The 12,840-nt window shown below is 40.4% G+C and overlaps 2 long non-coding RNA genes across 3 annotated transcripts in view; both read right to left on the bottom strand.

Annotated features, from left to right (window-relative positions):
- Positions 1-5,792, bottom strand: part of LOC117951406 — a 16,281-nt gene extending 10,489 nt beyond the window's left edge. The window contains exon 1 of the long non-coding RNA XR_004658171.1: positions 5,709-5,792. This is a non-coding gene — a long non-coding RNA (uncharacterized LOC117951406). The remainder of the gene's footprint in view (positions 1-5,708) is intronic.
- Positions 5,793-10,928: 5,136 nt separating this feature from the next.
- LOC117951386 lies at positions 10,929-11,753 on the bottom strand. Of its 2 annotated transcripts, none has more exons than XR_004658151.1 (4): positions 11,707-11,753; positions 11,324-11,583; positions 11,182-11,231; positions 10,929-10,970 (listed from the first exon to the last, which is right to left on the bottom strand). It is a non-coding gene; the product is annotated as an uncharacterized LOC117951386 (long non-coding RNA). The 2 variants fall into 2 exon arrangements; XR_004658152.1 differs by having other exon boundaries at positions 11,695-11,741.
- Positions 11,754-12,840: the final 1,087 nt, after the last annotated feature.

The following is a 12,840-nucleotide window of genomic DNA, read 5'->3' as shown; positions in this document are numbered from 1 at the left end:
CGTGAGATTGGTCGGAGAATCGGAGCAGCCGGTGCGGTATTACATTCTGTTTATTGCACCGTTGTGACGAAAAGAGAGTTGAGCCAGAAGGCAAAGCTCTCGATCTACTGGACAATTTTCGTTCCTAGGCTCGCCTATGGTCATGAAGGCTGGGTCATGACCGAAAGAACGAGATCCAGGGTACAAGCGGCCGAAATGGGTTTCCTCAGGCGGGTGGCTGGCGTCTCCCTTAGAGATAGGGTGAGAAGCTAAGTCATCCGAGAGGAGCTCGGAGTAGAGCCGCTGCTCCCTTGCGTCGAAAGGAGCCAGCTGAAGTGGTTCGGGCATCTGGTAAGGATGCCTCCTGGGCGCCTCCCTAGGGAGGTGTTCCAGGCACGTCAAGCTGGGAGGAGGCCTCGGGGAAGACCCAGGACTAGGTGGAGAGATTATATCTCCAACCTGGCCTGGGAATCCCCCACACGGGATCCCCCAGTCGGAGCTGGTTGATGTGGCTCGGGAAAGGGAAGTTTGGGGTCCCCTACTGGAGCTGCTGCCCCCGCGACCTGATACCGGATAAGCAGATGAAGATGGATGGATGGATCATTTATTTTCATTTTCTGCGATCCTTTTTGGTTTATACTAATTTGTTTTTTTTTCATTTTTTCTTTATTTTTCGTCCTTGTTTTGTTTCCTTTTTCCGGCTTTAGGCTGCCCCCAGACCAGAGGTTACTGGCCCGCTGCAGGTCAGACATCCGATAGAATCAGGTCCTTTCTCACCATGCTGTCCCCCGTGCCAGGTCAGGCAACTCTAACCCAACCCTAACCCGAGAACTGAAAAATTGCAGAACTCAAACAAATTAACCTAAAACATCTGAAAATCACCATAGATATGGAAGAATTACTTACATATTCAGATCTGAGACCATATAAAAACAACTATTGGTGTGATCACATTTGTATGCATCATTTACACAGCAAATTACTTGGTGGATGGATTTTTTGTTAATTTTGGAGTGATTATGGGAGGTACAACAGCCTCTGATTGCGTCTGTGTGGTGTCCTGCAGCTGCGGATCACATGCTTTTACATGATGCCTTCAAAGTGGCTTACCATCATCCTATAGCAGGAAATCTAACACTTTTTCACAATTTCTGTGGTATTTAAAAAATTAATCAATTCCCAGAAAGCTTAGATTTTTTACTAATTCACTTCTCAACTTATCAACTCAGCACAATGGTTACCACCGGGCGGGAAAGGGGGGCATATTATATTGGGGGGGTCTGGGTGTCCTCCCCCATTATGTTGGAAATACCTTTGTTTAGCCTATGTGAAGAAAAAAAATACAGATGACAATTCCAAATATATCAAGAATATAATTTAAAAAATATGTAGTTGAGTGTCATTCGGCATTTTCAAGTCGGTATATGGAAATCCTGGAGTTTTCTTAGTGGGTATTCTGCGTATACCTGCGTATTACATAGACTACACCGCTGGTGTTACTGGTGTTAATTGTTTATTATTGTTGTTATGAAAAAAAACATGCCAGACAAAAACTATTACTCAAATCACAGTATTTGCATATGTCTTTAAACATCTGGAGGGGATCTTTTGTATTTTTTATGGCTACACAACTCCTCCACAGATAGCTTGATCTCCCTAAGTCAGCAACATTCAGCTTTAAAAAAAAAAGACTAACAGACAGCTGGAAAAAGGAATAAAAGAGACTATTTTAGGCATGACACAACACAAAACAAGTTGTGTCATGCAAACATCAGATTAAAGAGATACTTTAAAAACTACCAAACTAAAAAAGCATATGCACAAGTAATGTTATGTTGTCGCACAGCCATAAAACCTTCTCAGGTGTGTTGAAACAGAACAATGGACTTATTATAGAGGCAATGGAAAGACGCAAGTGTTGTATTTAGTAGGCTCATAAAATAAAGAAAATAGTTCACAAAGCTTCATTTGGCCATCAATATAGTCTAGGTCAGACATGTTAGGGGACATAAACATAAGATTAAAGGGCTTGTTCCCTTTATTTGAAAGTGAAAGGATAGACAGGAAAGGTGGAAGAGCGACGGGGGATGACACGCAGCAAAAGGCAGCAGGTTGGAGGACTCACCAAGACTAAGCCTACATGGGGCGCACACTCTTGCTGGGTGAGCTAGAGGTCACCCTGAAATACACATTTTTGAATGGAGGGAGACTTTAACCATTCATTAACTAATTAACTCATATTTATTAATACAGCTAGCTGTTTGAAATACTCTCATATGAGTCATTTGGAACGCACTGATGAATGACTTCATTATTATTGTGTAGGCATCTAACAATTTAATGATGTCACAATAACACATAGTCATGCAGACCAAAATTTTCTTAAGGAACCTCTTTTGTGCACATATTTTGGTGTACAAAAGTGCTTATTTTATTTTATTTGTTCTGATATTTTGATTATGACAGAGAGGCTCCAAAATCAGGGTAGCAGCTGTCGCCTTGGTCCCGCTCCATGTTCCATCCGTGATGCCATGTTCAACTGCTACACTGCAGTGCCCAGCTACGTCCTGCTACGTCCTGCTGTGCCTTGTAATGCCGCACAGCGTCCTGCTATGCCATGAACTACTACAAAATTCTAACCCCAACCGGCCCGTCACACACCGCCTACCAAGAGCCTGGGTCTGACCGAGGTTTCTGCCTAAAAGGAAGTTTTTCCTCGCCACTGTCGCACTGTTGCTTGCTCTGGAGGAAACTACTAGAACTGTTGGGTCCTTGTAAATTCTGGAGTGTGGTCTATCTGTATAGTGTCTTGAGATAACTCTTGTTATGAATTGATACTATAAATAAAATTGAATTGAATTGAATTGAATATTTGTGCTGTTTGGTGTAGCTTCATCGTCTGCTTTACATTTACCTGTCAGTCCTTTTACGTGTTTTGTTTTACGTGCTTTGCTAGTAGTAGTAGCACCCTTTTTATAACGGCCCCTAACTAAACCAAATCTATAGTTTGGGAACCACTAGTCACGCTTTGCCAGACCTGGGTCTGGCTAGTCCCCACAGCATTCCGGGATGGGAGAAAAACATGCTCTAGTTTATTGGCATTTCTTTAAAACAATCATAGTTGTCATGGGCAACACTGAGTGCCGGACAGAGCCACGGTGCCTCTGCAAGAGTTCTGCGGTATTCAGCACACGGCAGACCGTACCCCCCCAACCGCTCAGGGCACCGGCAGCCCATTTACTCTGACATCTCTCCATTTGTGCAAGATTAGGTCCTGAGCATGTGTGTGTAAATCCAACCTGTGTGTAGGGATTACTAACAAACAGAGTGCAAATTGTAATTTCCCCACTGGGGATCAATAAACATTATTTAAAAAAAAACGTGGGTCCTTGAGACTTTAGCTCTCAGTCCTGGCCGCAGCAGTTCCGCAACAAATCAAGACCAGGTGATGGACAGTGAAGCATGGTCCTGACACGCAATGGAGCCGATCTGCAGCCGTTCTGCAACAGGTGGAAATTAGGAGTAACGCTGCCCTTCACTAGCGGGAGAAGAGACAGCAGCATTCAGCATGACATCCTACCATATTCTACTAATAGGTCCCACTCTGCACTGCCCCGTTTTGTTCTGTTGACAAGTTGGACTCAAGTGCCTCTTAAAGATTATTGCAAAACCATGCCATTTCAAATTGCATTGCCAAGTGCTCTGAGATTATTAACAAAGCTGTGTTGTGTTTTGCAGTTGACTGCGGAGAAGCAGTAACAGTTGGCTCAGAGCCAGTGTACAAATATATTAATGATGATGCAAGAACTCTGATGCTTGTAACTCTGATTTTCCAATTTTCTCACTTGAATGGAATGTTTACATAGTCTTCAATGTGCTGAGTATGTTCTGTAATCCTCAGACTCATTACAAACCCATTTCAAATTGTGAAGGGAAGGGGGGGAATCAATCGGCAAAACGAGAGCTTCCTTTTTAGCTGCTGAAAAGCTTACATTTTGAAAATGTCCATGGCACCGTATGAAAAGCAAACAAAATGCATGCTTCCTGCCGGATACGTGAGTGAGTGACTGATTAAGTGACCTGTCACCGAGTTATGTCCAAGAAATTCTGCTGCTATGAGTGACATGTTGACAGTTCAGTAAATGAAATCTAGCATTTTCCTGCCGGCAAGCCACTCAGGCAATGTTTGGCCTTTTCTCTGGGATTTGCATGGTTAGTGTAAAATATCATTCGGAAGCACACAGGGAAACACACACTTCATCAGAGGCAAATGGACAAGCTGACAACACAATACATTAACAGTCACACAGAGGATGAGCCCGCTCCTGTTCACCAGACACAAACACTGAATATGTCAGAAACATTTCTCCTTGCTCTGGAAAGAAGTGCCGCATGGCCTGGTTATGTTATTACCTTTGCAACAAGCTGCTTTATATCCTAGCTGGTGTGTGTGTGCATGTGTGTTTGTGTTTGTGTGTCCATGTGTGTGTGTAAGTAAGTAAGAGAGCTAGACAGAAGCAGAAAAAGAGAGAAAAAAACATTAATTTCTTTTTTGTGTGCAGCTGATCTCCATTTATGTATTTGTGTGTGTGTGTGTGTGTGTGTGTGTGTTGTCTTAATGTGTGTTTTTGCCAACACATTACTGTGTGAGGCAATTGAATATACTTTTGCATAAACCTGGATTAGGGTTCTTTGCAGCAGCAACCGGGCCCACTGTGACCTGCAAATGGTTTAGTATTCACAAAACAAATAATGGATTACATTTACACATGCCTGTTACCGTACCAGCAGCTCAATAGCCCTGCTGCTTAGGGCTTACTGTAATTGTTGCAGTTATGGTTAATTAGCTTGCAAACACTGAGGATTCAATCTCAAATCAATATGAGGAAGAGAAAAATGTGTGCACAGGCTGCTGACCCACAGGTACCTTTTAAATAAAAAGGAAACACTTAAGGAAATGAGGAGCCGATATGGAAACTGTTATGAGTAGCATTTTAGCATCACTATTTCACTACCATCCTTTCTGTATGATTGGTATAAATAGCATAATTACTGTAACAAGCTAGGGCATTCTGAGAACACTGGCATCTTCTACAGTTTCTTCTACAAATCCTATTTATCTGATGAGAAAACATTAAAATGAATGCAATTCTTCTACCTCAGAATCGGAGTTAAAGCTTTTAGAGATCCTGGCAGCTGCATACGGTTTGAGTTAAGGGCTGATAAGAAGTATCACTCCCAAACGTTATATCCTATTTAAACAAAATATGCCTGGCACAAGGATGGTAGACAGGACAGAAAGTGTACAGAGAAAATTGTCTGAATCTTAATGAGCACTATTAGTAACAGGTGCATTGAATTTAGGGCACCGGTTTTCTATTATATGGTGTCCTTTTCGTGATACTAATTATAGATGTAATTTCAAACTGCAGATATACTTTCAAGTATCTAAATGAAACACTGGGTTTCAGCCTGCCCCCACCACTTACAACCACCCGAATCAACCTATGCTCAAGTAGCTCCTCCAATTATCTGTCAATAGAGAATCCAGAAAAACAAATCCAATCTCTTTTCACCAGTTCACAATCTCTGCTTCTTTACAGTTTTTAATGATTGCTATGACGATTGTTTCAATACTTTTAACAACTTCTAAAACTATTAACACAGTTAGCACAACATCTGTGTGTGTAGGCTATACAATTAACACATTTCTTGTTGCTTTGACACACGCTTGAACTTCTTTTACACACAAGCTGAACCAAGACCAAAACAATGGACTTTTACTGACGAATTTGCAAATGCTTTCGCAGTGTAAGTCAGACCAGAATCCATCATCTTCTAAACCTTTCTTAGGCTTAAGTCAAAGTAAACAGCTGTTCATATTGTAAATTTAAACACAAATATATCAATCACACCCATCTAAGAAACACACTGAGGTTCTTTCAATCACATGACCGTATGGTAGATCATCAAAGAGGATCTATTTTGGCTGATTTTGTGTGGAAAAGAAACAATATAGAACAACACAAAGTAAGTAAAATGCTTGCACAAGGTAGAGGAAGACGAGTGCTAGAATAAGGGAGAGGAGTGGAACAATGACAAGGGAGAGCAATGCCTGGACGAGGACAAGGTAGAAATAGAGGAATCAGAATGTGTGGTGATGCTTAAAGAAGAGCCAGAGCTAGGGTAATTGATGAAATAAAAGCTACTAGCATAGACCATGTCATAAACCATGGGCTACCATGCATAGAGGCTGGTGAACGAGTACTGCTAAATCTCCACACAGTGGCATCCATTGTCCGGACTTTTCGGGAAACCAACAGGCAGGATATTGTCTATGGGCTTCTCCTATGGCAAAGGTTAAATCCTTTTACCATGTATTACAGTGACAGTATGCCTCCGGTCCTAACATGTAACTGTATTTTGTCTCTCTAAGGATTCAACGTCTACATCCCTGAAGGAGCAGAGAAAAGCTCCTAAATGAAGAACAGGATCTTGCTATTGTCAAAATGTTGATTGCTGGCAATGAAAAAAACTAAAGGACAGTAAGTCCAAAGTTGTAGAGGAGAACCGTGCATTTGGAAAAATTGCAGCAATCAGCATAACATTAATTTTTTAGACTCTGGCCAAACACACACGGTGAGCACATCAAAGAACTCCGTCGCCAATATGCTCAGGTAAGGTTATGCAATAGAGTAATTACTGTTCTATACGTTGTGTGTTTTGTACAGTAGGACATAAAGAAGGTTTGCAGCAAAGCATTTAAACACACCATGTCTGATTACGTTCACAGAGTCAGGGAGTTGGAGACCAATCAAGTCCCACATGAAATAATCTACATTGACGAGGCTGGCTTTAACTTGTAAAAAAAGGCGTTGGCGCGGAAAAAACACAAAAGGCAAAAGGGCCACAGTTACCGTTCGGGCCAGAGAGGAGCCAACATCCCCAACAAGGGTCCACTCCTGTATAAATGTGAGACTGGTCCCTACAACACTGACCACCTTATTCTGTTTTTAGAAGACATGTATAAAAGACAGGTGCCAGAGGCAGAAAAGGGACAGGTGGGAGACCACTTGCCAATCTATGTGCTCACATTGGACAATGTGGCATTGCCCCATTCCCGTGCAATAAAAGGCTGCTTTGACGCCCACCCGAGGATGATGTCCCTTTTTCCTTGCCCTGTACTCCCCTTTCCTCAACCCAATTGAGGAGTTTTTCTGAGCCGGGAGTGAGAGGGTTTTCGACCTATGTCCACAGGACCAAATGTCCCTCTTGGATGCAATGGATGCTGCATGCCAATACATCACAGCTGAACACTGCCAGGGGTGGATAAGGCATGCCAAAAGATTCTTCCCAAGATGCCTTGCCAGAGAAGCTATCAGGTGTGACGTGGATGAGAATATGTGGCCAAATACAGAAGACCGGGCAGATTGGAAGATGACTATTTTCAGTTTCTGTGATTCAACCTGATATTAGTGTTTTTATGACATTGGGCAATGACTGACAACATTTTCCTGTTGGATGAGAACAGATGTTAGTGTTTTGGAATAATTATTTGATTTTGGGACATGTTTGCAGTGCTTTGGTAGACTGAGTGTGTTGTGTTAGTGTATTATTGTAATTTAAAAATTAGTCTTGGAGTTTGATTTACAATGTGTGATTTTGGGCATGAAATTAACAGTTTTGTCAATTGTGTGTTGTAGGTGTGTTTTGGAATTTTGGAAACATTATTAAAAAAATTGCCATAGCAATTGTAAAGAACTGTAAGGTGCATGGGCATACATTTTGTTTTCAACAAATAGGGGGGGGGGGGGCAATAAAACTTGACAATGCTGAACTGAGACCTGAGCCTCGTAGCAAGCAAACTAACTAGCCAGCTGGCCGGCCACTAAATTAGGAAAGTTTAACAACTTAATGTTTCATTCAACACACTTGTAGCAGTGTAAAACCACAATGCTCTCGCCTGGTGAGTTGACTTTGTTTGGCTCATTTTCTGGAAACAGTGTGTAGCATGAAAGCACGGTGGGTGGTGTCACTGCCCGATGTGAGTAAAGTGCAGGTTTGAGTTGCGCACATCACTTTGAGAAAAGTAGCCCACAAGATGTTAACTAGACTTCTGTAATGTCACAACAGTAAACATGGACCTACTTAACAAAGTTCATGATGTTTTAATATTGTTTATAATGAGAAAAGTTTATTATTTTATGGATTTTACAAATTTCAGTATTTTACATGGTATGCCATAAACCGTTTAAATCCAAGCATGCGCAACTCAAATCTGCATTTGACTCACATTTTTTTGTCATGACTAATTTGATAATGACTCAGCATCATCTGTATTAGAGAAAAAATCCCTTTATCCATGTCTAATGTGATCAAAACAGCCTCACCAGGCTACTTGCTGATGCGATTCCGACTAGACTTCTGTGTTCCTTTAACGTGAAGGAGGAAACCAGGCAATGGACCAAACCACAGTGAGGCTGCAAGGGGGGACTAGGAATGTCTTTTAACTTAAAAATGTTTTTTGCCCAGTATGCAATTGTTTTACTACTTATACACTTATTTTAAGTTTAAGATTTTTAAAATTACACAGCATGGTCTTAATGATATTTTTAAGGGAGACAGCCTTCAGGCCCGACACCCTTGCAATTTCCGCCTATGTTAAGTTGTGCCTGCTGAGGACCTACTGGCTGCTTTGTGTGATGGCCGCCACTGTTTGTTCAAAAATAGAGGATGTTTCTCCAATCACCTACCAGATTTTTTTGACAGTGCTTACCCTTTTCCAATCTGTTTCCAAGTCTTCTCAGATGCTTCTGTGTAACAAACCATCTGGCTTGTTGTGTTATTTTCAACCCCCACAAACTGTAAAGTATATAGAATTTATATCTGCACAAAAAAAAGTACAAGGACCCGCAATGTCAGTTTGACCACGGTACTATCTGTCTATCTGAGACGTGCCAGAGAAGAGGAGGGATTCAATATGGATATAAACAAAATCTCTTTCCACCATGCACTGTATTTATGTTTTAAGCTTGGATGAAATAACCACTATTGCTACTTTGTGCCTATAATGAAAATCCAGGATACGCAGCTACAATATTGTTTCCTGCATTTCTGGTTCAACATCAGGACATTAGTGACTTCAGCAGAATCTCAATATGGATAGGCTTTTATTTTTTGTACAACTTGCCCATTAAAGAACTGATCACAGCTCTGCATTTAATTTCTAAAAAGGTTTTAATTTCTTATTTTTTTCTTATCATTTAAACTATCAGTATCAAAAACAAAAACATGCTCAGTGCAAAGGGGAATACCTTTTTTATTTCAACTGTGAATATTAATCTGAGAAAAGAGCAAAAGAGAAGAGATGCTTTTTAACAAATGGTATACATCTGAAATCAATAAGATTAAGACACACTCTAAACAGAAAATACAAAGACATTAACAATAAAAATTATTTAAATGTACAAAATTTCATAGTTAAAAAAACACATTTGGGTTACTGGGCACAAAAAAGAACCTTGTATCTCACTGTTTTATTATGAGAACAGTTATGGATACTTACTGAAATTTGCTAAAATTGCTAATACTATTTCTAAATTCCACTTTGCAGCAGATTCTACACACTATTTTGTATATATACTATTATAAGTATTGCTGACATGTTCCATTGTGAACAAAAAAAATCCATGGGAGTAATTTCCTTTGAAGCAGCAACAGACCAGATAATGTAAAATTAACCTGCATTTTCTGAGAATAAAGCAGTTGCTAGGTTGTCAATATATGACATGCAAGGCGTCTCTCTAAGCTTCTCTCTCTTTCTCATTCCTTCATGCTTTCTCTTGTCACACTATCCTCCCTAGCTTCCTCCATGCCCTTCCCATACTCTGCCCATACACCTTGTATTAATAGATCATCTCACCCATTCCCCTTCTCACCCCCATACCCATAACCATTCCTTCCACTTCTCACCGTGTTGTTACCGTCTGTGACTTGCCGTTTCCGTTATTTTTTAATCTCACTGCCTTACCCTTTCTATTCCCTCTATCTGTTGGAAGCAGAGACACATAATTGCAGCGTTGGAATGGAATTCCCTCTCTTTGATTTCCCCCTGGGCTGAAAAGGTGTAGCTATATGTGCCAGAATACTAACAGTTGGTTGTTTGAGGTTCATTGGGAAAGAAATGAGTAAATTATAAACAGCCAAGGCACATTTTCAGAAAAGGTGGATGGATTCCACTGAGATGCAGTACTGTCCGGGTAAGGGGAAATATGCTGTAGTTTCTTTCTAATGCAGGGAATTGCACCTTTCTTGAAATGGTTATCAAACACATTAGGAGGTTTAGTTTAGAAGAACATAGCTTGCCCATGTGTTAATTGAACCATTCTGCAAATCTCTTTGACAACAACAAAAGGGAAATAAAATATGTTCAAAAGATCCTTTCATGACATTCATACTTAAAGACTAAATCCTATTCACATATTTTTCTAGACAATTTTAAGATAGCATTTCAGTCCCAGTTGGACCTTGACTGAAAACAAATTATTCATGCTCAGTTTTGAAACATTGCCCGGTTTGGCTATTCTGTAGAGGGTTAAGCTACTGCAACAAATAATCCAATATAAAATTTGAACAATAACATGAATGGAAGAAATAAGATTATAGAACATGGAAATTAATCTTAACTTTGGTAAAGATTATCTTAACAGCCCATGGAAATCTGGTTTAACTTCTCACATCATTGCAGTGATGTACACGTGTACACCAGCTTTGTGTTAATTCCTATTTCTATTGTGATTTCCTAAACCAGATTTAGTTTTCTTATTTCTACTTTGTCCTTTTTAATGCATAATTTTAAAAGCAAATTATTATAAGAAAAACATGTATGATGTCACATGATCGGCTGGAAAGAGATGGTGGCTCCAAGGCCCAAGGTCCCGGCGGATGTCATCACCTCCAGTACAACCACCGAGAGTTGACAGGAAAAGTTGCTGTAAAACATATAGTAACAAATTATACATACAGTGTAGAGATTGTACAATCTCATTTTGTAAGAGAAGTCAGTTCAGTTAAGATATAAGATTTTATGCAATTATATAGTGTTCGTCTTAGGGCAGGCCTATGGTCACTTCATTTCCATATTGTTCCTCCTCTCCATACACACATACACACACACACACACGTGAGCAACTTGAGTCTTACCTCTCATTTTGATCTCCATGTCTGAGACACCTCCCTCTGTGTGAGTTCTTCTGTTTAAAACAACAAAAACACTATGCTACTCTAGTGATCTTTGCCATTAAATTGTACCTCATTGCAAATGCAAAAATCAAAGCAACTTTACCTTCAACTGGGTCCCAAGATGAAGTGGCAGTCCGTGGTAGGGTCACTAAAGACTCATCCTGCTCTGGGCAACCAGCTGGTTTCCTGCATGGCGTTGATACAGATACAAATAAATTACATATGATTATTATATAAGATGAAGTTGATAGGTTGCCTGCACATGCCATTACAAAATATAAACCTATTCTGTTATATTAGAAAAAATATATATATATTAAAAAAACGTACATGCAGGTGGTGGAGGAAGTGTTATTTGCTGAGCTGAAAAAAGAAAGGAAGACAAACATCAGAACAATCACATGATGTGCACCATGTTGACTGTCAGTGGTTCCATGTTATGAAATATGACTGGTTTCTTATATGCATGCATACATTTTAACTTACAGACAGGGCTTCCAGACGCAAGCTCCGTCCTGGACAGTTTATCTGGTCGTACAACAGATTCATCTGTAATACAGAGACCATATAATTTGTACTGATTGCAAAATATGTGATTTGAAATATGTGAAAAAATGTAGTCTATAATTAAGGTCTTACCAATGCTTTAAGAATCTGTCATGAACCTTCTTGGGTGTCGGCGCTGCGTTTTTTGGACACTTGCTTTATCTTCTGTCTCGATGCTGGACGTGTCCATCAGCCACCAACACCGGTCCACAGCTTTGGCGTAGGAATCTATGTTAAGAGAACATTTGTGATCCAGTAGCACGAAAAAGAAAAGCATTTCCATTCAGAGAAAATTATTTACATATAGTATAGCAGCAATAGTTTACCTGTACACAGCCATATTGCTGGATATTTGGCCCAGCTGCTGTTGGGTAAATGGCACGCTGTGACTTGGAGCCGAGGGAGGTGACAGGGAGCACATCCATCTTCTCCTCAAATGTATCCATCCGCTGTGCGGGTAACAGGTGTCCTCGTGGCTATAAAAAAACGAATGCATTTAGTTTTGTTGTTATACATTATCTACTATGTGAACAACTTAAGTGAGTCTTCCTACCTCTCATTTCGGTCTCCATGGCTGAGCCACCGCCCTATTTTTGTGATGATGTTCTGCTGTTAAGAACAACAAAAAAGTTAAAGTTTCTCTCAAGTTCATTGTCATGCAATTGTATTTAATTGGAAAAATTCAAAGCCATTGGGTCCACTGGGTCCAAAGCTGAAGTGGCAGGCTCCAGCTCTGGGGGACCGCCTGGTTTCCTGTGTGGTGTTGACTCATCTAAAAAATAACTAAAGATATGAATATTGATCAGTTCATTTGTGGTAGGTTTCTTGCACATGCCATTGCAAAATATGAACCTATGCTGTTACGTTTAGACAATCAGTAAAGCCAGTACTGCAGCTGTGTAGCATACAAATATTACATCCCTTGCTGTATCCTTCACTCAGCTGGCTGTTAACTGCCTGAACTGCGTAGCAAGATGGCCGCCGATCGACCTACCTAATAGTGTGTTCCAAATCGCGCACTTCTGTACTAAATACTAACTTTTTGAGTACACTTCGTTCACATTGTCGAAAGTG

This window comes from Etheostoma cragini, chromosome 10, assembly GCF_013103735.1.
Source record: "Etheostoma cragini isolate CJK2018 chromosome 10, CSU_Ecrag_1.0, whole genome shotgun sequence".
Lineage (NCBI taxonomy): Eukaryota > Metazoa > Chordata > Actinopteri > Perciformes > Percidae > Etheostoma > Etheostoma cragini.
Note: the sequence above shows the minus strand (reverse complement) of the source record. Positions and strands in the feature narration are given on the sequence as shown.